This window comes from Schistocerca piceifrons, chromosome 9, assembly GCF_021461385.2.
Source record: "Schistocerca piceifrons isolate TAMUIC-IGC-003096 chromosome 9, iqSchPice1.1, whole genome shotgun sequence".
Classification (NCBI taxonomy): Eukaryota; Metazoa; Arthropoda; class Insecta; order Orthoptera; family Acrididae; genus Schistocerca; species Schistocerca piceifrons.
This window is the reverse complement of record NC_060146.1, coordinates 135,330,048-135,356,504: the sequence shown is the minus strand read 5'-3', so window position 1 is coordinate 135,356,504 and position 26,457 is coordinate 135,330,048. Positions and strand designations below refer to the sequence as shown.

At 44.4% G+C, this 26,457-nt stretch overlaps 1 pseudogene; it reads left to right on the top strand.

The window, feature by feature from the left end:
* Positions 1-12,529: 12,529 nt before the first annotated feature.
* On the top strand, positions 12,530-12,647 carry LOC124717540 (annotated as a pseudogene).
* The last annotated feature ends 13,810 nt before the right edge of the window (positions 12,648-26,457 follow it).

Below are 26,457 nucleotides of genomic sequence, written 5' to 3'. Positions count from 1 at the left end.
TCCTCCCCAGTTCTATTCATTACCTCCTCATTAGGTATGTGATCTACCCATTTAATCTTCAGCGTTCTTCTGTAGCACCACATTTCGAACGCTTCTATTCTCTTCTTGTCCAAACTATCGTCCACGTTTCACTTCCATACATGGCTACACTCCATACAAATACTTTCAGAAACGACTTCCTGACATTTAAATCAATACTCGATGGTAACAAATGTTTTCATTCACTTTTATGTAGGTTCGAAATTACGAGATTTCAAGTCTAAATTACGCGTGGTAATCTGATTGGCTGACATTAGAAATACCGCGAGTATAGAAATGCTCGATATGATCTGATTGGCTGCTTAACATACTAGCCAATAGGAATTGAGCGTTTCTCGTGCGTTTGAGTAGGGCTTCGTGCCTCAGATCTATGAGTCAAGAAAGTCGCTCGGGAGCCGTCTTCTCTTTAACACCTGCATTAAACCGCGCTGATCAAATTTGTACCAAAACAAAGAAATGAGCGCGTTTGATCGGTTTTCGTGTGGCTGACGAAAAGCGGCTACAGTGTTGGCTATTTTGTGAAAGTTTGAGCGTTATGGGTGGTTTATTTTCGGAGAACGTTTCACGTCGTCCATAAAGTCCCCGTGGCGTGTTTCGTCCAGCTTACGAGACGTGATGGCGAGAACTTCTTTACAAGAAACTGAACGACTGAATGTGTTAACTCGCAAACAGTCTTGTATTAGTGACTGTTTAGTACAATTAAAATATCGGGTCAGACTAAATACACTACTGGCCATTAAAATTGCTGCACAAAGAAGAAATGCAGATGATAAACGGGTATTCATTGGACAAATATATTATACTAGAACTGACATGTGATTACATTTTCACGCAATTTGGGTGCATAGATCCTGAGAAATCAGTACCAGAACAACCACCTCTGGCCGTAATAACGGTCTTGATACGCCTGGGCATTGAGTCAAACAGAGCTTGGATGGCGTGTACAGGTACAGCTGCCCATGCAGCTTCAACACGATACCACAGTTCATCAAGAGTAGGGACTGCCGTATTGTGACGGGCCAGTTGCTCGGCCATCGTTGACCAGAAGTTTTCAGTTGGTGAGAGATCTGGAGAATGTACTGGCCAGGGCAGCAGTCGAAAATTTTCTGTATCCAGAAATGCCCGTACAGGACCTGCAACATGCGGTCGTGCATTATCCTGCTGAAATGTAGGGCTTCGCAGGGATCGAATGAAGGGTAGAGCCACTGGTCGTAACACATCTGAAATGTAACGGCCACTGTTCAAAGTGCCGTCAATGCAAGCAAGATGTGACCGAGACGTGTAACCAATGGCACCCCATACCATCACGCCGTGTGATACACCAGTATGGCGATGACGAATACACGCTTCCAATCTGCGTTCACCGCTATGTCGCCAAACACGGATGCGACCATCATAATGCTGTAAACAGAAGCTGGATTCATCCGAAAAAAATGACGTTTTGCCATTCGTGCACCCAGGTTCGTCGTTGAATACACCATCGCAGGCGCTCCTGTCTGTGATGCAGCGTCAAGGGTAACGGCACCCATGGTCTCCGAGCTGATAGTCCATGCTGCTGCAAACGTCGTCGAACTGTTCGTGCAGATGTTTATTGTCTTGCAAACGTCCCCATCTGTTGAGTCAGGGATCGAGACGTGGCTGCACGATCCGTTACAGCCATGCGGATAAGATGCCTGTCATCTCGACTGCTAGTGATACGAGGCCGTTGGGATCCAGCACGGCGTTCCGTATTACCCTCCTCAACCCACCGATTCCATAATCTGCTAACAGTCATTGGATCTCGACCAACGCGAGCAGCAATGTCGCGATACGATAAACCACAATCGCGACAGGCTACAATCCGACCTTTATCAAAGTCGGAAACGTGATGGTACGCATTTCCCCTCCTTACACGAGGCATTACAACAACGTTTCACCAGGCAACGCCGGTCAATTGCTGTTTGTGTATGAGAAATCGGTTGGAAACTTTCCTCTTGTCAGTACGTTGTAGGTGTCGCCACCGGCGCCAACCTTAGGAGAATGCTTTGAAAAGCTAATGATTAGCATATCACAGCATCTTCTTCCTGTCGGTTAAATTTCGCGTCTGTAGTACGACGTCCTCGTGGTGTAGCAATTTTAATGGCCAGTAGTGTATATTCTGGCTGCTATTCGGTGTGAAATTCTTACAGAGACAATCAGTAATACTGCATAATTGATGTCGGGATATTAAATACGGACTTGATACCCATTATCCTTGTTTTAAAGACAGTAAACCAACTAGAAGCAAATTTTTGACATTTTTTTCAAACGACTCATACAAGTGGCCTTTGCGCGGTAGATATTTATTCGAATTTTCGTGAACGCTGCTTTTGTCGTCTAAACCAGTATCTGCCATCGCAGAGTGAAGGGTCAGACTACCTGAAGCTATCCAGGTACTGTAGGCACTGTTTAAAGGATAGTGAGAGATCAACTTGCGCTACCGCATACCGGAGGTTGCGGCGCGACCTACCGAATGCGCAGTGATTGGAATACCTTGGTTGTGCAGCCAGGGCTGGATCCTAAGGGAGGTAGGGAAATCCAAAGGGAGGTAGGGAAGGGATCGGTGAAGGGGGTCATTATACAGGTGTTCCAAAACTTGTCATACATTCCCACAGGAGACTGTATTTGTCAGAAATATGTCCAGGAAGCAATACCTGTTGCAATACGAGCCGTCTTGCTTGTGACCAGTAGTGCGTGGTATTCGGCGGTGTAGCCCGTCTCCCTGAACGGTTGTTATTTTGCAAGACAGTGGTGGTGGTACCAGCCAGAGCAGTGTAGCGATCTGCTGCATAAGTCAGCGGAAGCTGTGCTGCACATGAACTAGGCTAGCGCAACTAGATTAGTGAGTCCACGCAGTAGAGAAGGCTCCGCACGGTGGAGCCCTAATATTCCAGGAGGGTAATAGCATTTAGTGGCGCCAGTAGAACGCCACACCGCCAAGATCAGAGCGGCCATGGCCCACTAGTGCGTCAGGATGCAGACCCAGGATATGAGTGGCGTCGTTACACGCAACGAATATTCGAGATTATACCGTTTATTACTGGAGATACAAGTTGTTGCTGCTTTTTCCGCGCCGAATGGCGGCTACATAATCTGCAGAAAAAACCGCTGAATCCAACAGCAGACTCACGGCTGCCGATGGTGCTGCATCAGCTTGGAGTGGGAATCGATAGCTCTTTGAGACGGCGGTTATGCCGATCACTGGCGAGGTAGGCGCTCCGATATGTAGCTCTGCTTCTGATGATGGTGGTGACCATGACGTGTGTTTCACCTCCCAGGTCAATGCCCGTGATGTCCCCTCAGGTGGAGTGTGATGTCAGATTCCGTGTAGTCGTGTGTTGAAGACTGAATCTGGCCAGCCGGCACGGTAAACATCTCGGTCTTACTGTACTAACATTTTAGAATCCAGTATAGAATGTTTTCTTTATGAACATACATACACTACTGGCCATTAAAACTGATACACCCCAAAGATGACGTTCTACAGACGCGAAATTTAACCGACAGGAAGAAGATGCTGTGATATGCAAATGATTAGCTTTTCAGAGCATTCACACGAGGTTGGCGTCGGTGGCGACACCTGCAACGTGCTGACCTGAGGAACGTTTCCAACCGATTTCTCATGCACAAACAGCAGTTGACCGGCGTTGCCTGCTGAAACGTTGTCGTGATGCCTCGTGTAAGGAGGAGAAATGTGTACCATCACGTTTCCCACTTTGATAAAGGACGGATTGTAGCCTATCGCGGTTGTGGTTTATCGTATCGCGACATTGCTGCTCGCGTTGGTCGAGATCCAATGACTGTTAGGTGGGTTCAGGAGGGTAATACGGAACGCCGTGCTGGATCCCAACGGCTTCGTATCACTAGCAGTCGCGATGACAAGCATCTTATCCGCATGGCTGTAACGGATCGTGAAGCCACGTCTCGGTCCCCGAGTCAACAGATGGGGACGTTTGCAGGACAACAACCATCTGCACGAACAGTTCGACGACGTTTGCAGCAGCATGGACTATCAGCTCGGAGACCACAGCTGCGGTTACCCTTGACGCTGCATAACAAACAGGAGCGCCTGGGTGTACGAATGGCAAAACATTTTTTCGGATGAATCGAGGTTCTGTTTACAACTTCATCCGTGTTTGGCGACATCGCGGTGAAAGCGCATTGGAAGCGTGTATTCGTCGTCGCCATACTGGCGTATCACACTGCGTGATAGTATGAGGTGGCATTGGTTACACGTCTCGGTCACCTCTTGTTCGCATTGACGGCACTTTGAACAGTGGACGTGTTACGACCTGTGGCTCTACCCTTCATTCGATCCCTGGGAAATCCTACATTTCAGCAGGATAATGCACGACCACATGTTGCAGGTCCTGTACTGGCCTTTCTGGATATAGAAAATGTTCGACTGCTGCCCTGGCCAGCACATTCTCCAGATCTCTCACCAATTGAAAACGTCTGGTCAATGGTGGCCGAGCAACTGTCTCGCCACAATACGCCAGTCACTACTCTTGATGAACTGTGGTATCGTGTTGAAGTTGCATGGGCAGCTGTACCTGTACACGCTATCCAAGTTCTGTTTGACTTAATGCCCAGGCGTATCAAGGCCTTTATTACGGCCAGAGTTGGTTGTTCTTGGTACTGATTTCTCGGGATCTACGCACCCAAATTGCGTGAAAATGTCAGTTCTAGTATAATATATTTCTCCAATGACTACCCTTTTATCATCTGCATTTCTTCTTGGTGTAGCAACTTTAATGGCCAGTAGTGTATATTATAAAATTTCATTATTTTAAACATTATTTAGCTTTTCCTATACATAAACAGCAGCAGACTGTCTACAAATCTAAGCTTAGATAACAGTCCATATGTGCCACCACGCTTCCATGGAATATTTATACAGGCTCAGCGGTAGTATACCATTCTCGTGGGGACCCTAGGTCACATCCCATCTATTCCAGATCTCAACCAAGAGTGGGGCCCTGCCCAGCACTTTTATCAAGCCGGTATCCACATTGCACTTAACTGCACCATTTCGAAATGAACCAATGGGCATTCAGCCCGTTTCCCGACCACAAGTCAGGCAACCTCGCCTTTTTATAAATACGGAGTTAAACTCTAAGATTTTAAGGAAGGACGCACCATGAAGGAACTAGCCGAATGGGACGGAGACAGTAGATGTGATGTAGCAGTACAGACCAAGAAATGATTACAATATCAGCAAAGTTGGATGATTTATTCAAGAGACAGATATTCACTAACGCACTGACCCACCTCTGGCAATTATGCAAACAGTTACTCGGTTTGGCACTGACAGAGGTTTTAGATGTCGTGGCAAATTCTGTACAATCAGCGCGTTACATCGCCTAAATCGCGACATGGTTGGAGGGACCTTATAACGCTCGCTTGCTGTGACACAAATCAATGTTACTCTCTGGGAGGATTTTAAATTTTGACCGTGCGTGTCTCTAATGGATGGAGGTATCGGACAGTAATTTTGAATATATTGTAATTAATAGAAAAACTAGACAGGTTTTTACTTTGGAGATAATTATAGTTGCAAAGTTCATATATTAATGAAAAATCGAACGGTCACCAGCCCAATTAGGCACGTTAATTTGAAATATTATGTTCAAGGAAACTGAATATTAGTTAATCAAAATAGCCACGGGTATGCTGCCGCTCTATAGTGTCCAACGGGCACAATATTTCGGCGATCAAACACGTCGCCATCATCAGGTGAACTGTACGAATTTGTACGAATTTGTACATGGAGAACTTCGAGGAGGAAGCACTGTCGTCATCCGTATGGAAACCTACTTGCTTTTTCCGTTACGTGGACGACACGTTCGTCATCTGGCCACATGGTATGGATAAACTCCTTGACTTCCTTACACATCTAAACTCCATACACCCCAACATCCACACTGGACTCGCATTCGGGAGGACGACGGTTCAATCCCGTCTCCAGCCATTCTGATTTAGGTTTTCCGTGATTTCCCTAAATCGTTTCAGGCAAATGCCGGGATGGCTCCTTTGAAAGGGCACGGCCGATTTCCTTCCCACTCCTTCCCTAACCCGAGCTTGCGCTCCGTCTCTAATGACCTCGTTGTCGACGGGACGTTAAACACTAACTACCACCACCCAACATCAAATTCACTATGGAGACTGAAACGGAGGGTAAATTACCTTTCCTTGACGTCTTGGTCAAGAGAAGGGCTGACGGCACCCATAGGTCATGGGGTGTATCGGAAGGCTACGCACACTGATCTGTATTTGCATGCAGACAGCTGCCACCACCCTTCACAGAGGAATGGGGTACTTAAAACTCTAGTACATAGGGCGCGCACTATCTCTGACGCAGAGAGTCTACCCCAGGAATTGGAACATCTGAGAACTGTATTTCGAAAAAATGGGTACTCAGAGTGGCAGATTCAACGTGCTCTCCGCCCAACCACTGCAGCACAACCTGTTGAGATGGATGAAGTCACGAGGGAGGAGGTAGGCACTGCATTTATTCCATACACAGGCGCACTCTCGGGGAAAATCGCCCGCATTCTGAAGAAACACCGGGTCGGAACTGTGTTTTGTCCTCCAAATAAAACTCGTGCAGTGGTGGGGAGCGCCAAAGATGACCTCGGTTTGAGGAAGGCCGGCGTGTACCAGATGTCGTGTCAGTGCGGCAAGTCGTATATTGGTCAGACGATGCGTACCGTCGAGGATCGATGCCGTGAACACCAGAGGCACACTCGACTGATGTATCCGAGCAAGTCGGCGGTCGCTGAACATTGTTTGTCGGAAAATCACGCCATGGAGTATGACCGCACGAGGATTCTGGTACAGGCGTCGAGATACTGGGACAGCGTTGTTAGAGAGGCCATGGAAATTCGCACCAATGACGACCTCATAAACCGTGACTGTGGCTATAATCTTAGCAAGGCTTGGGAACCAGCGATCGGGTTAATCAAGAGTAAATCGAGCAGACGTATAGTTGTGACGACCACGGCGGACAGAGCCATCACACCGACGTCATCTCAGACGCCGTCGCAATCTGTTCCACCGCGCGACCGTGGCGCTGGGCGCGGACGGCGGAGGGCGCGCGCCGCGGGCGGAGGGTATTTAAATCGGCCGCCGCCGCGACCGAACCCAGTTCCCTCTGAGCAGCCATAGCGTACGGATCTCCGTGCCGGCACGTTCACAGGAGCTCAGTCCGTCAGTTCACCTGATGATGGCGACATGTTTGATCGCCGAAATATTGTGCCCGTTGGACACTATAGACCGGCAGCATACCCGTGGATATTTTGATTATCAAATACGCCAGGAGAAACTCAAGAATGAATATTAGTTGTTCATTATACTCCCATTTATAGCAAATTATCAGATTTCTTTAGTAGCAATAGTTACCAACCGTGCACAGGCATGGTGACCACTCCAGAGAGCGACCAAATGTTGTAAATTGCCCTGAAGATGACCCCATCGCGGGTTGAAACCGGTTGGCGGGAAAAATAAATAATGCGATTGTGACTGTCATTTTGAATAACTGATAATAATATTCCAATTATATTTCTAATATGAGAAGAATATGGTGGGGTCCCATAAGCTGATACTGTATCATTAGTGAAACTCCATGATTATTTCAGTAGTAAGGTTTCATTCAACTTAATTTAATTCTTAGCCTCACTTGTAATAGTTTGTTTTCATCCTCCAAAGCAAATTACCCAACACCGAGCTTGATTGACCCCAAGAACTATGCAACAGCCAAAACCACATCCGAGGCAAAATTCCATGCACAGTGGCTTGCAGTTGCCTTCCTTGGCACCCTCGGTGTGCACCGTGCAACGGCTAGCCACTGATTGCGTGCCGTTCCCACCAAGGAGCCGCCCAGTTCGACCTCCAAAACTGCCTTTTACATCGCTCCAAGACACTTCCGTTACGGAGGGACTTCCCTACATCTTTTACGTTACACAGTACAAGAGTCCTAAGCATGAACCAGCTTCCAACATACAATGTTTTCTTTATAAACATACATATATAATAAAATTAAATTATTTTAAACATTATTTAGCTTTTTCTATACATAAATTACAAACTTTAAAATTCCTGTCACAAATCAATGACCATAAGTAAAAAAGAACAAGCACTTCATTATCACAGATACACAGTTACATACTATAAACCTACTTCTAATCGATACAGGTGTTACCAAGTGCAGCCGGCCGGGGTGGCCGAGCGGTTCTAGGCGCTACAGTCTGGAGCCGCGCGACTGCTGCGGTCGCAGGTTCGAATCCTGCCTCGGGCATGGATGTTTGTGACGTCCTTAGGTTAGTTAGGTTTAAGTAGCTCTAGGTTCTAGGGGACTGATGACCTTAGAAGTAAAGTCCCATAGTGCTCAGAGCCATTTGAACCATTTTTTTTTTTTTTTTGTTACCACCTGCCAGTAACACACCAAATGTTCTCAGCTGGAGAGAGATCCGGCGAAGTTGTTCACCAAAGTGGGGTTTGGTAAGCACGAAGACAAGCAGTATAACCTCAGGGAGTGTGTCGGCGGCCATTATTTTGCTGAGATCTAAGTCCAGGATGGCTTGCCATAAAGGGCAAGAAAACGGGTCGTAGAATATCATCGACCTGGAATCTCATTCGTTGGAGCGGAACTGTCTCCAGTGATGAGTCCTGCATCGAACTGAGCCCTGGGCAGTGGTCGGATGGCAACCAAACTGTAACCTGACAGCCGGGAGTTAGGGTCTGGGACGTCACTTCTTTTCACAGCAGGATCCCTTTGGTTGACATCCGTGGCGCCCTTACAGCACAGTGGTACGTCGACCATATTCTACTCGCCGTTCTGTTGCCCTTCAATTGAGACGCTTGGAGCTTTATTGGAAGGACCCGCGAATCAGATTTGGAACATGTCGATGTAACGCGCTAATTGGACAGAATTAGCACGATATACCTCAGGTGGACATTCAGCAGCTCTATCAACTGCTTGATTGGGCCAGAGGTGGGAGAACGCGTTATTGACTTGAGCAGTTCGTAACGCTCTTTATCTTGAATAAATCGTTCATTTTTTCCAAAATTCTGATAATTTGTTTGTCAGTACATGTACATCACCTCTGTCTATTTCCGTCCCATTCTGCTGATTCCTTCGTGATTCGTCGTTTTTTTCTTTCTTTTCTTAGAGTGTGTTGTGTCGTATTCATAAAATATGGTAATAGGATGACCGCAGTGTGTGACGAGGTCGGGGTTGTAGGGCGTGGCTGGGTAGAAGAAGGTGGCTGTTTTTAGCAAGCTTCCTCCTTGTTGTTGGTTCTCCCAATACATTTTCTGGTAGCTCAGCCCCACCACTGGTGTCATGGTGGAGACGTGCTGATGCGCGCAGCCCGGGGAATGCGACGCCATGCTCGGTCAGCGGCTGCGCAGGCGGTAGGAGGTTAGCACCACGAGGCCCAGCCTAGCTCGTCTCCTGCAGATGCTGCGGCTCGTGTCGACGCCAGGAGTCGCCGGTGCAGCGGCGAGAAACGCCCTCCGCTGGCCGGTCATCGGGGACAGCATCACTGATGACGACGACGTAACAGCGACCGAACGCCCTATCGGTCGATCCAATGCCGACGCCCACCTCTGATGCCCTTAAATAGTGCAGGCCGCTGCTGAATCCGCCGGTTACGCGGCGCCGTGTTTATTGGAATGTTTCGATGAGTTGGCTAACGCAACCACGCCACACGCAGCCCGTGCCTGAGTAATTCTGCTAATGCTGCGTTCTGGCTGTTGATGGCTGCCATGCACGTAGACGCATACCGACGCTCGTTGCAAAACTGTGTCACCTGCATAACGCGCCGGTCAGCCTTCGTCCACCATCTGCCGTGAGGCTGGCGCATCGCGCACTGAAACACACTAAATCACAATTTCGCACCATAAAATGGTTCAAATGGCTCTGAGCACTATGCGACTGAACTTCTGAGGTCATCAGTCGCCTAGAACTTAGAACTAATTAAAGCTAACTAACTTAAGGAGATCACACACATCCATGCCCGAGGCAGGATTCGAACCTGCGACCGTAGCCGTTGCTCGCTTCCAGACTGTAGCGCCTAGAACCGCACATCCACTCTGGTCAGCCTTCGCACCATATTTCCTAAAAATAACCCTTTGTCCTCTACAACATACATCTCCCTTTAATAGGAGTGTTTTGTTGTGGAAATTTTTTACTGGAGGTCACTCACTGCACGAATGCTATTTCGCGCTATGATCACTGTCTGCCCACATGATATAAGAGGAACAGGTACACTGGACAAGCTTTGATCTCTGACCATCTGTTTGCTTACATGCTGGGCAGGAAAAAAAGCATGACGTCATTATACTCCACGCCCATCCTAAGCTACGGTCCCTTCCTTCCTCAGCTTTGGCCCACCTCTGGCCCCTACGCAAGGAGCTGACAGAGTTGTTGGGTGTCCCTCTGAGGGATATCGTGTCAATTCTGTCCAGTTAGCTCGTTTCATCGTCATGCACCACATCTGATTTGCGGGTGCTACCAACAATTAGCGCGTTAGATCGTCATACACCAGAGCTGATTCGCGGGTCCTTCCAATTAAGATTGTTGCGACAATGCTGTGGAAGTTTCGCTTGGAAGCCCGTTCGGATGCTCCATACAGATCTGATCTCTCGCCATGCCATTTCCATATTTTTGGAGCCCTGAGGAAAGACATTCCAACCCACACAATGCCAAGATTGTTTCGACAGCGTTATAGAAGTTTCGGTGGAAAGCCATGACATATTCGCCATACAGTCCAGATCTCTCCCCACGTGGTTTCCATATTTTGGAGCCATGAAGAAAGCAACTCGTTGCCGCCAATTCGCTTCAGACAAAGACATGCACGCCAGGGTACAGTCAAGGTTTAATAGTTTAACAAGCCTACCACAACAAAGGTCAAAAATTAAGTATGACTGTAGTGTTGCTCACGCTGCTAAATATTGCATTTTTGGGCAACAACAAAGTTATATTATGTGGCAGGTGTCATTAGAGCACAGTTAATAAAGTCATTTCTTGAAATAACGGATAAACTAGACACTCATCTTTTCGTCTTTCCCACGCTGGTCTCGTTGTGAACTCATGGCTCAATCGTCGAACATCTAGGTAGTGATGATTCCAAACTCGCATGCAAAGAGGCCTAGGTGTTATTCTGCGATATTCAAAAGTTTTATAGATGTGTTTCATAAACCATTCTTCAAGATTAAACTTTTGCAAGTTAGGGCAATGGTGATGTAAGAAAGTAATCAGCACTCCGAATTTAAGTTACACTTCGTTTTTATTACTTTTGTTGCAACATCACGTAACTCGTCCCAAAACATCACTTCACAATATAAAACATACTTGAAAATATCTTTCTCACTGTTAAAGTTCACATTTCAGAAACTGACTACAATTTGCATCATTTTAACATGACGACCAAAGCTTGCCCCTCTAATAACCACTTACGGGCCCAAAAAATAGGGGTTACAAATACGTCAAAGATCATAGTGACAAAAGAAAGACTACACATAAGAATAATATCATTGCAATATATACATATCGATGCATCAAAGTACCTCTGCATTAATGAAATGAAATCTGAATGTTGTCACAGAAATATGTTAACTATTTTACGAAAACACAGTAGAATATTGCTGGTATCGAGATGTTGAGGTGAGGTTACGTAATGGTTACGTAATTCAAGTACCATTTCAGTAGGTTACAGCAAACTTTTTTGATGAAGGCACTTACCGTCTCACAGTCAGATAAATCTGTTAAGAGCTGTGGCAATTACTTTTGAAATAATAAACACCTGAAGCGGTACTGTAGTACTCTCCATTTGAGCCTTTGAGGCAAATTTTTTTTTTTTACAAATTAATGTGCATGACATGCAGTTACCCATCTAGCCAGCTGGACGTGGAAAGTTGTTATTTTTCTGCCACCCTTCCTGTATGGATGTGAGTGACTGAAAGTAATTTTTTTGAGAGTAAAAGTATGGATCATTAACCAAAGATAAGTAAGTGGTGGTGGTGGTACTGAATTAGCAAATCCTTGACGCTAGGTGGTGCAAGAGTAGAGTTGACAGTGGCATGCTCGAGTTTCACCTGTTTCTGGAGGACGAGGCAGGGAACAGCCAATGAGCTGCGTCTTCCTCGTTTCGTTTGAATAGGTGGTCGTTGGGGTAGTTTTCCGCGATATTCGGCACTCAGCAGCGGGGAGACATAGGGTGAGGACGTGTCTCAGAAGCTGTGGCAGAAATGGTGAGATAACCTGGTTAAAAATGACTTATATTGTTGAAACCTTCCCGTCTGCTCTATATCTCTTTTGTTACGCAACCTTCCCTTCTACAATAACCTATGAAACCTTCCCTTAGGAGTTCTATCTCTTGCTCAATAATAACAAATGAAATCTTCCCTTTGAAATTAATTCTCTTTCTCAATCTTCGCATACAAATTTAAACGCTGCTTATTAAAAATAGGCAACGGCCTTGCCGCAGTGGATACACCGGTTCCCGTGAGATCACCGAAGTTAAGCCCTGTCGAGCGTGGTCAGCACTTGGATGGGTGACCATCCAGGCCGCCATGAGCTGTTGCCATTTTCGCGGTGCACTCAGCCTCGTGATGCCAATTGAGGAGCTACTCGACCGTATAGTAACGGCTTCGGTCAAGAATACCATTATAACGACTGGGAGAGCGGTGTGCTGACCCCATGTCCCTCCTATCCTCATCCTCCTCGGAGGATGACACGGCGGTCGGATGGTCCCGATGGGCCGCTTGTGGCCTGTGGACGGAGTGGTGGTTTTATTAAAAGTGATTTTCTGATTATTTCGTCGAAACATAGTGTGTGTCGTCGTCGTGGCCCTCAGTCGTTACCTGCAATAACCCAAAACTGTTCCTTACCCGTTTTTACTGTTACTGGATCGCTATCTGACTGCTACATCGAACTGCGACATGAATATATTTACTCTGCTTTCTATACTCTATTATCTGCCGGTGGGCTGTCATAATAAGTGGCTGTATTTATTACCAAAGCTGACGTTTTCTTTAATAGCAAAGCTGACATTATTCTTTAATTAATTTGACCGAAGCTACGTAATTCATAGTTAAACTTTTTCTTGACAACAATAAAATTTTGCAAAGTTTTACGTTGATGGTTTTTGGGATGGATTATAATCAGTTATGCAATATTGCTGGCAAAAATTAATTATATTCTGAATGAAATGATTTTACAAACGTTCAAATGGGACTTACTTTTTACAATAATCTTACAACTAGCATTGTGCAAACATACCTTCAGTAGTCTTGAGTTTCTCAAAAATTAATTCAATAATATTAGTTCCTCTTATGATAACAGTTAGCTGATGTCTCTGTACATCCGTTTATAATCTCTCGTAAATCATAGCTGGTGGCTGGCAGGCACACCGCTCCTCTCAACCTCTCGCTTCAGACCTGCTACCGACTCGCTTCACTTCTCGCAGTATACTGACCTCCTACGAACGCTAAAGTGCGGTCTCTCCCGCCAACAATGCTTTCTGGTGCAGACAATCGCTGCTACCATTACAAAATCTATCAATGCGCGGTTTTTCCCGGTCTTTTCTTATAACGTATGCATAGGCGGTCTCTCCCGCCCTTTTTAAAATTATATCAATGTGCGGTCTCTCCCGCCAACAATACTTTGGTGCAGACATTCCCTGCAACCACAATTATTTCCAAAATGACAAATATTAATTATTCCTACTTCATCCTATTAATAAAATATAAACATCTTTCATAAATTGTGGTCTGACAATAGACAATAGAAATATACACGTCTTACATTGTGTTAGACGTTACGCGGAATGTTGCCTTTCAAGTAGAGCTTGGACAGCATACACCGAGAGATTCGACAATTGTAATTATTTTGCAATATTGAAATAGCTGCGGTCGCGACGTCTCGCTTATAACAGACGACATTTCCCTTCAGCATTGGACTGTAACTTATGGTATTTCAGTTATTTCTATTTCTTAAATTAATAGTTTACATCAAATACTTCAGTTTGACATGTGTATTGAGAATATCTATTGAATTTAGAGGATTTTTTCCTTGTGGGTGACTGTTTGCAAATTTTGGCACCAGACCACTGTGGTACACAGACGAGTAGATACGTGCCTAAAGGCAATTTCAGTGCTTAATTACGTCACTACGAAAGAAAAATGCTTCTAGTCAGTGGCTTTTTCAGTGTTCTGCTAAATTACGTTATTTCGTGTGTGTTCTTGGGTGTCTGGTGGAGCCATGTGCTTTGCGCAAAATCATTTTAAGGGATGGGTTCTCACTCAATGCTAAGGAGTTGATTCATTGGTACTTGTCTTCTGATTATTGACATCGTAATGCTAAGGTAAAATTTTGCGTCAAAATATGAAAAAATTGTGTGTGATTTGTGCTATGTGCCATAGTAGAATTTTGAGTGCCAAGTGTGTTGGTGTTGTGTGCCGTAGTTTACAGAAGAGCTAATATGACGTAGAGTTTAGTGATCATTACCTTCTGTATGATGTGGAAATGCAGCTGTGGTTGTGTGGGTAATGCTGTTGAAATTTGCGCAAGGCAGGGCAGACTTTATTGTAACTCGCACAGCCACTCCGGCACTATACCATGTCCTTATAAGACAGCAAAGCTTAGAATTTGCATGCAGTTTGCAGTGTAGAGTCGTAAATGTGCTCGGTATGCGTGTCACCCATACATAATTAAATAAGCTCACCCTTTAGGTCATAAATATTGCGGAACCATTTTATTAACGTAGGACGGTTGCTGATATATTTTATGGTGTCATTACCAGTTTTTCTTTATTATGATTGCTAATAGATTTGATTTGTGAAAGATCATTTTTAATAGATTGCTTACCAAACGGAATATTCGAATGATCATGTGACATTGAACTTTGATGTAATGAAAACCTAATTTTGTTATTGAGTCAGATCTCGTGTTGATTAGCTAACATTTCACTAAGTGCCATCTTAAAATCGTCCTGAGACTTGGTAAAAGGATAGAAAGGGTTAACATTTTTTGAACTTTAATTTTGTATAGTATCTGAGTTAATGAATAAAGCATATCAAGGAAGAATCATATCTGATCCTCCCTCTGCATCGGCTGTACTGGAACTTGTTGATAGGAGGCTAGCGTTATCCGTTGCGTTGAAACAATAGTCTGGGTAGTGTAAGAGACTCACAAATCTGATAGAATACTCAAAACGGCCCTAAATAACTTGTAGAATAATGCCTAATGTCAAATCACGAGTTTCAAATGGTTCAAATGACTCTGAGCACTATGGGACTCAACATCTGAGGTCGTCAGTCCCCTAGACTGAGAACTACTTAAACCTAAGGACAACACACACATCCATGCCCGAGGCAGAATTCGAACCTGTGACCGTAGCAGCAGCGCGGTTCCGGACTGGAGCGCCTAGAACCGCTCGGTTACAGCGGGCGGCACGAGATTCCGTAATAACAAATATGAGCCAATGGAAGTTCGGTGGAAGTAGAGAATAGGTTACACAGTTTACTCTCTTTTCTTTTGTTTTGACCACAATACACTACAGTCTTCTGGGCGCATCTGTGGGTTATTTGATTGTCAGGTTAGGTGTCACATTCAACTAGAACACATTAAATATTTGTTCACTTTATTACATAAATTAATGAACTTCGCCAGATTCTTTGCTACAGGATTGCTTGATAAGTAACAGCTGTTATTGACTATTAAAGCATCACTTGATACGTGTGTTAACGAACTCTCTTCTTGCAATACATTGTTCCACATTCAAATGAACAAGTAGTTTAACCATAACGTTGCTCATATACCGGGTGATCAAAAAGTCAGTATAAATTTGAAAACTTAATAAACCACGTAATAATGTAGATAGGTAAAAATTGACACACATGCTTGAAATGAGACGTGGTTTTATTAGAACAAAAAAAAAAAAAAAAAAAAAAAAAAAACAAAGTTCACAAAAGGTCCGACAGATGGCGCTGGACAGCAAAAAGTCAGCGACTGCGCATGACAATCATGTTACAGAATCGCATCATCCCCAGCCTGGCTGATAAACACCTGCTGGAACGTACGATGTTTATGCAGGATGGCGCTCCACCCCATATTGCTAGACGCGTGAACGATCTCTTGCGCGCGTCGTTTGGTGATGATCGTGTGCTCAGCCGCCACTTTCGTCATGCTTGGCCTCCCAGGTCCCCAGACCTCAGTCCGTGCGATTATTGGCTTTGGGGTTACCTGAAGTCGCAAGTGTCTCGTGATCGACCGACATTTCTAGGGAAGCCTCACCATAACCCCGGACATGCTTTACAGTGCTGTTTACAACATTATTCCTCGATTACAGCTATTGTTGTGGAATGATGGTGGACATATTGAACATTTCCTGTAAAGAACATCATCTTTGCTTTGTATTACTTTGTTATGCTAATTATTACTATTCTGATCAGATGAAGCGCCATCTGTAGGAAATTTTTTGAACGTTTGTATTTTTTTGGTTCTAATAAAACCCCATGTCATTCCAAGCACGTGTATCAAATTTTACCTCTCTATCTATATTATTCCGTGAGTTATTTCAAATTTATACTGCCGTTTTGATCACCCGGTACTAAAATACTGAATCCTTCCGATGAGGTCAGGCGCTGTAACAGAGCGCTCACATGTCCGACACCATATTGACCTCAGTGTAACGACGCTGCTGTTGCGGACAGCGCAGGCGTGGTATTCAGGAGCGCCTACCATACGTCGTTGCGTATTGCAGCGAGAACTAACGTCTGTGGTACCGATTCACACTTTGGTGTGGCAGTGTGACCTCTGGACAATACTACATTTATCCACCGTCTCGTTTTCATTTGACTGGCCCTTATGTTAGCTTACTGCCAGTATCAATATTTCTAACAGCGTTACATACCAGGTGATTATAATTACCCGGTGATTATAATTAAACATTCCCTATTTAACACTGAGCAAGCAGTAAAGGAAACAAAAGAAAAGTTCGGAGTAGGTATTAAAATCCATGGAGAAGAAATAAGGACTTAGAAGAGCAGTTTAACGGAATGAATAGTGTCTTGAAGGGAGGGTATAAGATGAACATCTACAAAAGCAAAACAAGGATAATGCAATGTGTCGAATTAAGTCGAGTGATGCAGAGGGAATTAGATTAGGAAATGAGACACTTAAAGTAGTAAAGGAGTTTTGCTATAATCGATGATGGTCGAAGTAGAGAGGATATAAAATGTAGACTGGCAATGGCAAGGAAAGCGTTTCTGGAGAATAGAAATTTGTTAACATCGAGTATAGATTTAAGTGTCAGGAAGTCGTTTCTGAAAGTATTTGTATGGAGTGTAGCCATGTATGGAAGTGAAAAGTGGACGGTAAATAGTTTGGACAAGAAGAGAATAGAAGCTTTCGAAATTTGATGCTACAGAAGAATGCTGAAGATTAGATGGGTAGATCACATAACTAATGAGGAGGTATTGAATAGAATTGGGGAGAAGTGGAGTTTGTGGCACAACTTGACTAGAAGAAGGGATCGGTTGGTAGGACATGTTCTGAGACATCAAGGGACCACCAATTTAGTACTGGAGGGCAGCGTGGAGGGTAAAAATCGTAGAGGGAGACCAAGAGATGAGTACACTAAACAGATTCAGAAGGATGTAGGCTGCAGTAGGTACTGGAAGATGAAGAAGCTTGCACAGGATAGAGTAGCATGGAGAGCTGCATCAAACCAGTCTCAGGACTGAAGATCACAACAACAACAACTATTTAACACATTATAACACAGAAACTAATTACCGTATACGTATACCAAACTTGATAGCATTCATATCCAGAATAAGGAGTGCATGATTTCCATGCGTCACAGTGCCACCGTCCAGTTCCAACTATGGTCACCAAGTGCCGTGGTCACTCATCATGATTTGTAGCCTCACGCACCTGACCCGTCACAGTGAGCTTGTTGACGTGTCAACATGAGCTTCGACAAAAGGAGCATGGCATTATTGGTGAAGATCTGTTATCAAAACAACGGTAATGCTGCAGCTGCACTTAGAGAATATCGCTGGCTGAAAGGATTACGGAAGAGTCCTCTTTCGCCACCCGTTGTGCGGAGTACAACCACAGGTGGTTGATGGAATCGCTGCTGCAGTGGTAGACAACGCTGCAAGCAGTTCCCGATCGTCAGGCAGTGTGCATGTTGTATCATGACAGTTGAACATGATGGGGCCCTTTGTACAGAAGTTGCTTCGAACCATTCGGAAATGGTATCTGCACAAGATCCGCATCGTACAGCTGCTTGCAACACAGGACGCACAGCGACGTGTTGACTTCGCTCTCCACTTCCTTGCAAGGACTGAAGTGGACGAGGGCTGGCCCTGGACCATCCTACAGACAGATGGTCATTTTTCTCTGACAGATGAGGTGAACACACAGAATTGCCCAGTGGGGGATCTTCACCTCCAGTCACTGTGCATGAAGTTCCTCTGTATGCTGAACGTGTCACTGTATGTTGTGTGGGTTGATGACCACGTTTATCATTGGCCCATTCTTTTTTGAACATGTTGGTGCTCAAGGACCAAAGACGTGCAGTGTGACTGGCCAGCGTTAATGTGATTTGCTTTGCAAGCATGTCATACCCGCCCTACAGGAGAGAGACGCATTGAGCTCATCAGTTTTCATGCGAGATGGGGCCCCACCGCACATCGCTCGTGAAGTTCACCTGCTTCTACCAAACACATCTGGAAAAGATCGAATTATCACCTGATCGTTTCCAAATGCTTGGCTGGCACTGTCACCTGATCTCGCTCCATATGGTTGCTGGTTGTGGGGCTACCTGAAGGAGAGGGTTTACCAGGGGAACATTGACGCATGTGCTGATCTGAAGCGCAGAACATCAAGAGAGGTAGCGAGCATACTAACGGACATGCTTCGTTCTGCTGTGCAGAATACAATCCTGCGGTTTCAGACTCTTCTGATGGTCGCCATATTGAGCCCCTTTTGTAGCAGTAATGGTACCGGTATGTAATGGTCTGATCTACCATAGCAGCAGATTAAAAGCGTTTCAATTGAATTGGTTCTGAATTACTTCTATTCCCCATGTCCTTAACGTTAATGCCACCAAGTTTGGTATTCGTATGGTAATTAGTTTCTGGGTTATACGTGTTAAATGGGGAAAGTTTAATTATACCCAGCCGGGATATGAACATCATCCTCCTACTTCTATCATTACCATTATTACTATTATTAATTATTACTCACAATATAATACGTCTTTAAATTACAACTTCCTGATGTTGCAATGTTAATGGATATTAATGCCCTTAAGTAATTATAGAGTGATACACAATTTTTTTTCTGTTTGAGTCCAGTGTCGGAGTCATTCAGAGGCTCTTGAGATGTTGAGACTAAATAGATAGTTAAAGGAAAAAAAAAGTACGAGGTAAGGCAGGGTACCACCTGGTGGACATAACCCCAGGTGACGCGGAATATCGGCAGCCATGCGGAACTAATGGGCAGCGTTAATTAACAGTCGAGACCACGTCACAACTCTCTGCACAGCCAAGACTGTATCGAATACCATTGAAAAAGGCCTTTCTTTCCAAATCTGCGCTGCGTATGAGGTGGCGTCACCCAATCTGTCGCACACATTAGCATTTAAAGTGGCCAAATTAATTACCAGAAAAGTCCTGCTGCGCTCTGTCCTGGATATATTGAGCGGAACCGAGTATGACGCGGCCACAGCTGTGCGGTCTTTCTTCTCCGTTCGTTACAGGTCACATTCTCTCGATATTTGCTACTTCCCTCTCTCTAAATCTGATGTTCTTCCATGACACTATCTGGGGTGGTCAAGAATATCTTACATAAAACGAAGAGAAAGGCGCATTGTCTCACGTCATTGTTTAGTGATCTACGGTTCTATATTTCGAAACTGTGTGTGTGTGTGTGTGTGTGTGTGTGTAAAACAGGTAAAGCAATGCCAATGAATTCTTTGAAACTGGACAGACTTTCGTCGATAAACCACGAGTGTATTGTGAATTTGTATATCAAAGAGTAGATTCGTGGTTTTGTATTTGTATGAACGAGAGAACGAACATTGTAAGTTTTTTCAGCAGTGCTTAAACAAGTTGTATCGTATGGTATGTAGTTAAAGGTTTGTAGAATCCATTGCTCTTTGCTTTGTATGATGCCATTTTATGCTACAACGTCTCCTTCTTGCGTTACGGCCTCTGTAGGACCACGGGTAGCCCCTTCGTGGACTGCATTTTCCTCTTCTTCTCCCAGAACCTCTTCATTCTTTCTCTTCTTCTCTCCCGCTCTTCCTCCGAGATCTTCATTGTCCGTTTCTCCTGTCGGCTCCACTGCTGACACTCTAAGTTGTTCGTGTATTCTTCTCTGTCATTGATCTCCGGCATATTGGTCGGTGTATATTTGTTCTTCCAATTTTCCTTTCCTTTGACCTTGATCGTCAATTTCAACCAGTCCTTCCGAAGTTCAGCAACCCACTTGGTTCCTATCTTTCCCCATGACCTCCCTGTTGTTTCCCACACTCTCTTCGTCATTCTGTCCATACTCATCCTAACTACATGTCCAGCAAACCCTGCCCTTTTGAGTCTGATTTCCCCGGATAGTGTTATCATGTTCCAGTACAATTCTTCCCTTGGTCTTCGCATCCACCTCTTTCCACGACTTTTGGGACCCGGTATTTTTCTCAGTATTTTTCTCTCTTCTTTCACTAGTTGTTCTGCCCCATTTCTTCCTAGTGTCATCGTCTCAGCGGCATATAATACTGCATTCCTCACCGTTGCCTTGTAGTGGCTTATCTTTTCCTCTGTGGATATACTCTTTTTTTATTGTATATCTCTCTCATAATGCAGAACGCTGACATCTTCTTTATCCTCTCTTTTATTGCTCCTGTTCCTTCCTGTTATAAATTCATCCAGGTATTTAAATTTGTCCACCATCTGCACTGTGCCTTCCAGTGTTTCCCAGTCTGCAGTGGTATTTAATGTCTTTGTCTTGTTATAGGCGATCCTCAGTCCCACCTTTCTGGCTACCTTACTTAAGTTGTCGAGTTGTGTCTTTGCGTCTTCTTCCATGTCACTTACTATTGCTATGTCGTCCAGGCAGTCCGCTTGAGCCCTGTTGTCCTTTTTGTCCCCCACATGGATCTTTGGTATTCCCATTTCCTTGTTTATTGCTCTCCACTGCCTGATCACTTCGTCCAGTGCTATACTGAACAACAATGGTGACAATTCATCTCCCTGTTTAACACCAGTCTTGATCTTAAATTCTTCTGACAGTGCTCCTCTGAATCTCACCCTTACTTTTGTGTCTGTCAGAGTTTCTTTTATGAGTTCTTGTGTAGTTCCATCAAGTCCTGTGTTCTTCAGGATCCTAACAAGACTTCTTCACAGTGTTTGTCGTTGGGACGTTGGAAGCATCATTCTTCTATATATACATCTGCATTTTTAGCAGGTTCTTTAAATTTGTTTGCACAGTTTAAAAGGAATAATGTTTCACTGCTATTCCACGGTATTTTGAAATATCATTTATTTTTATAACAACTATTAGTACTCCTTTTATGGAATAGTCCGTGTCCTGTGAATTGCTGTGTTCATCGAACCTAACAGTTTTGCAACTTGTTTTTAAAAAATGTGTCTCATATTTGTACAGGAGATGGTACTGTTCAAAAAGATATATACAAACATATGCCCAGAAATGCCATGTGTCCTATGATAGACATATTTGAAAGTTCATTTACATGAAGATTATGTGCACTTGGACACACTGTCACTGCACAGTAAGTTGAATTCAGTCAGATTCATAATCAATAAACGATCGCTCATTTATTGCAGTGAAACAGAATGAGTGCTGTACACTAATGAAACCCGTATTTGGGTGAGTTCTGTATACAGACCAACTGAACACCCTGTAATAAACTCTTCTCTACATATCTGAATTTTAGAAAATGTCAGATTACAGTGACTCATCATTATTTTGCCAGTCACTTCTTATTAGGGGGAGCGAGAGTAATGTCGTTTCTGCTTATGTCGATATTCCTTTGTCGCTTATCTGCTCATGGTGTACTTGAAAGTCCCGCCAAAGACATTTTAAGGGTAGACTGATTTGTTTATTATTTCGGAATTTATGGGGAAATAGCCAGTGAAATACCAGAACAGGTAGGCTATCGGCATTGTCTGCTTTTTGAGTTCCACAAGGGTAGTAACACAAAAGTCGCTATCAAAAATATTTGCGCTGTTTATCCACGTGAAATAGACGTTCGTAAACGCCAAAAGTGTTTTTTTAACAATAAGTTCAAATCCAGTAATGTTGATTTTTCCGACTCTTGTCGACCAGGGCGAGCAACAACTTTAGCCAGTGGCGTGTTGCAGGAGAAAGTGGAAGGAAATGCGTGTCTGACAATCGAGGGACTGCCAGACGCTCTTAACCAATCTTGGTAGACAATCTAAGAACATTTGCAGCAGATTAGTAGAGAAAAACAAAGCTAACCGATCCGCCACGTGTAGCGCTTCAGCGACACAATGTAGAAGCGTTTCTTGGTCGCCTGATATCTTTGTCAATCCAAAAAGCAAAGGGTAGTAGCTCTCTCTCTCTGAACGAACCACCACGAAGTGCAGCTGAGCGAGTTTTACACTCTAAAAAGGCGCTTTTGTGCAAGCTGTGAATGCAAACCTTTAATGTGATCAACTGGATCGAGTGAATCAATCTTTAATTGAAAGGTTCGGAGCGAATTTCGTCAGAACAAGCAACACGATAACGAAAGACCGGCTTGCGCAAGACGAACCCTGGAAAAAATTAATGAATTGGTGTGGGAGCTACACACCCCGCATACTAGCCCGATATTACACCATCGGATTTCCAGTTATTCTAATCTCTACATTTTCTAAATGGAAAAAATGCGAAACTTTGGATGATGTCAAAAACACCATCTTCAGAAGTTTTCATCAAAAATTAATCAAATTAATCGATCTTTATCCATCTGGTATTGTATATTTGCACACTAGATGACAGAATGTTGTTGCTGACGAAGATGATACATCACTGAATAAAAATAAAATCTTGTTAACAATTTATCCGTTTGAATTTAACTCGCAAAAACATTACCTTCCAGTCCCCCTAATAATTTTAAATGTTTTTTGATATTAAAAACGTATACTGGCTGCTACGATGCAGAAGTAAAGATGGTGGGGCCAGAGGTACGTGATCTCCCTCTGGGCTTGAGAGAGGAGACCAAACAGCGATGTCAAGGGTTCGATCGGATTAAGGAAGGATGAGGAAGGAAATCGGCCGCGTCCTTTCACAGGGACCATCACGGCATTCGCCTCAAACGATTTAGGGAAATCACGCGTTTGAACAGTCGTCCTCCCGAATGCGAGACCAGTACCGATGTACGTCATGAGGTAGGGCAGGCACCGTATTCACACGTTTGGTTGCTGCGAAAGGAGTATAAACAAAGAGCAGAGTGGTATAAATAAACAGTAACGCTAACCACTTCAGTTGAACTTCTGAATCAGTTTAAATGGTTCAAATGGCTCTGACCACTATGGAACTTAACTTCTCAGGTCATCAGTCCCCTAGAACTTAGAACTAGTTAAACCTAACTAACCTAAGGACATCACACACATCCATGCCCGAGGCAGGATTCGAGCCTGCGACCGTAGCGGTCGCGCGGTTCCAGACTGAAGCGTCTACAACCGCTCGGCCACCCCGGCCGGCTCTGAATCAGTATTAAATTGCAAATACTACAGTCTTTAATTTCGCGAGACAAACGACAGACGAAATGAAATGAACATTTGTTGTAGTTAATTGGTCAAGCGAGAGCGCATGTGACTAAAGATGACGAAGAGAACTTTGACTTCATTGTGAATGGTTATCTTATTCTGACTTCGATTCGATTTTAATTTTTATTTCGTTCTCAGAGGATCAATTACACGGTCCAGTAATGTTACGTTCGACATCAACTTGCCATAACCATTCACAGACGCCAAGTGGCAGCACTAACAGTGAAAGGTACAGAAACCGTGTCGGGGGGCACGAGGAAAACAGTGCAGTCTTTGTCGTAATGCGAAAACGGAGTGATTTATCTGAGGTCCAAAAGGGCGTGATCATTGGAGCGGGGCCGAGTATGGAAGCGGTTCCGAAACATTAAGTTTCTAAACGGTTTGCGAGCTTCCGCGGTTAAAGTAAACTACTGGCCATTAAAATTGCTACACCACGAAGATGACGTGCTACAGACGCGAAATTTAACCGACAGGAAGAAGGTTCTGTGATATGCAAATGATTAGCTTTTCAGAGCATTCACGCAAGGCTGGCGCAGGTGACAACACCTACAACGTGCTGACATGAGGAGAGATTCCAACCAATTTCTCGTACACAAACAGCAGTTGACCGGCGTTGCCTGGTGAAACGTTGTGATGCCTCTTGTAAAGAGGAGAAATCATTATTATTATTATAATACAGAATAACCTACTACCTAATACATTAGTAGGTCCTATTATTAACTATTTCTAATTTTCTATCTGCAGCTAATGTTATGTTTAACGCTACAGTATTTTTACGATACACCACCACTATGAGAGTATTGTACTACTGCTTTGCTATGCTATTGTTTTACTACTGTACTTTAATTTTGTTTTTCTTCTATTGTTAAGATGCTAATGTCAAATGGTTACTTGTTATAACCATTCTAACTATTCTACCTGCAGCGTTACAACTGTGTCAGATTATGATACAAACCTATTTTATTGGTCGTTCCCACTGAGCTAATCCCAGTGGGAGTGCCCCTGACACTGGGCTGGCCAGAAACCTGGTCGCTGCAGTTTTATACTGTTTCTCTTATCCTAATTGTTGATCTTATAACTAACTTAATTCTAATGTCATAATCGGTGCTTGTCATATCCGGTAGTAATGTACTGCCCCCCAACCTATTCCGTAGACCTGGCGGATTCCAGCCGTGAAGCGACTGGCCCATTCCATGTCCCGACGGAACAGGGGGGCGTACGCGACAAATCTGGTGTTTAATTAATGATTATTACGGAGATATTCTTTGAGGACTTTAGTTGAGATATCATTAGTTAATTTGTTCAGAATTTCGAAGGTGTTTTCTTGCCTGAGCAGGTGGTACGCGTCGTTGTTCGGTAGTTGTTCCCTGAGTTGGTGTGCTACATCGTCGAAGAGGGGACACTCATACACCACATGGTCTGGAGTGCCCAGCACCGCTCCACAGTCACACGCTGATGCCGCCCTTCTCCCTAACCGACAGAGATATGTCGGGTAGGGTCCGTGGCCAGTAAGAAAGTGCAGTAGCCCCCTTGATGGTTTGATATAGGTCAATTCAAGGCGTTCCTTTATGCTTGGAAACAGCTCATGCGTTCTTCGGCCAGTTTCCTCGTTGTCCCAGAGTTCCTGCCACAATTCCATTCCCCTTCTTTTAATGCTTGGCTTATCCCCTACATATACCCCCATAATTTCTTCTCCCTTCTATTTTTCTTGACCCAGTACCAGGTAGCCTGTTCCCTAATTTTTATGTCCAAAGGACATATCCCCATCAGTACTGAGAGTGCCCCTCCTGGAGTTGTTCTGTATGCGCCTACTGACCGTAGGAGCATATTTCGCTGCACTCTTCTTACGGCCACGGCAGGCATGACCCTCGTGAGCCTGTGTGCCCAGACCACTGATCCGTAGCCTACGATGGATGTGAGAATGCTGTTATGATACAGTTTAATGAGATCAGGTGGGAGGTGAAATCTTTTGTGCCCTATTCCAATTAAGTTGTGTAATACTGTGAGCGAACGTTGTGTTACTGTGTCTATATGTGATGCATAGTTCCACCTCTCGTCGATGATGACACCAAGGTACCGAGCTTCTCTGCGCCTGAGGATTGGTAGGCCATTTATTCTGACGGTAGGGTTTCTTATAAGTTGACCCTTAAGCAGCAAGTAGGTAGACTTATTGGGTGCTATTGACATCTTAGTTTTATGACACCATGTTGTCAGTATTGTGATAGCTCTTTCTACCTTTGGCTCTAATTCTTCGCGACTATGGCCGCCAACCAGCAGAAGGAGGTCATCTGCGTAGGCTATGACCTCTAGTACATCTTCACTTCTCTTGAGTTCTTCCAAGAGTGGTTCCATATTTATGTCCCAAAAGAGTGGCCCCAGGACGGATCCCTGAGGACACCCCTTGGTGATTTTCTTACTAACTTTTCCACTAGGGGCCGATAGCCAAACCTCCCTGTCTTCACAATAGCTCCTCAGACAGCCATATAGTGGCCCTGGGCACTCCTTCTCCCGCAAGCAGCAGAAGAGCGAAGGCCACCACAGGTTGTCAAAGGCGCCACTGATGTCCACCATGATGCCAACTATGTACTTGTG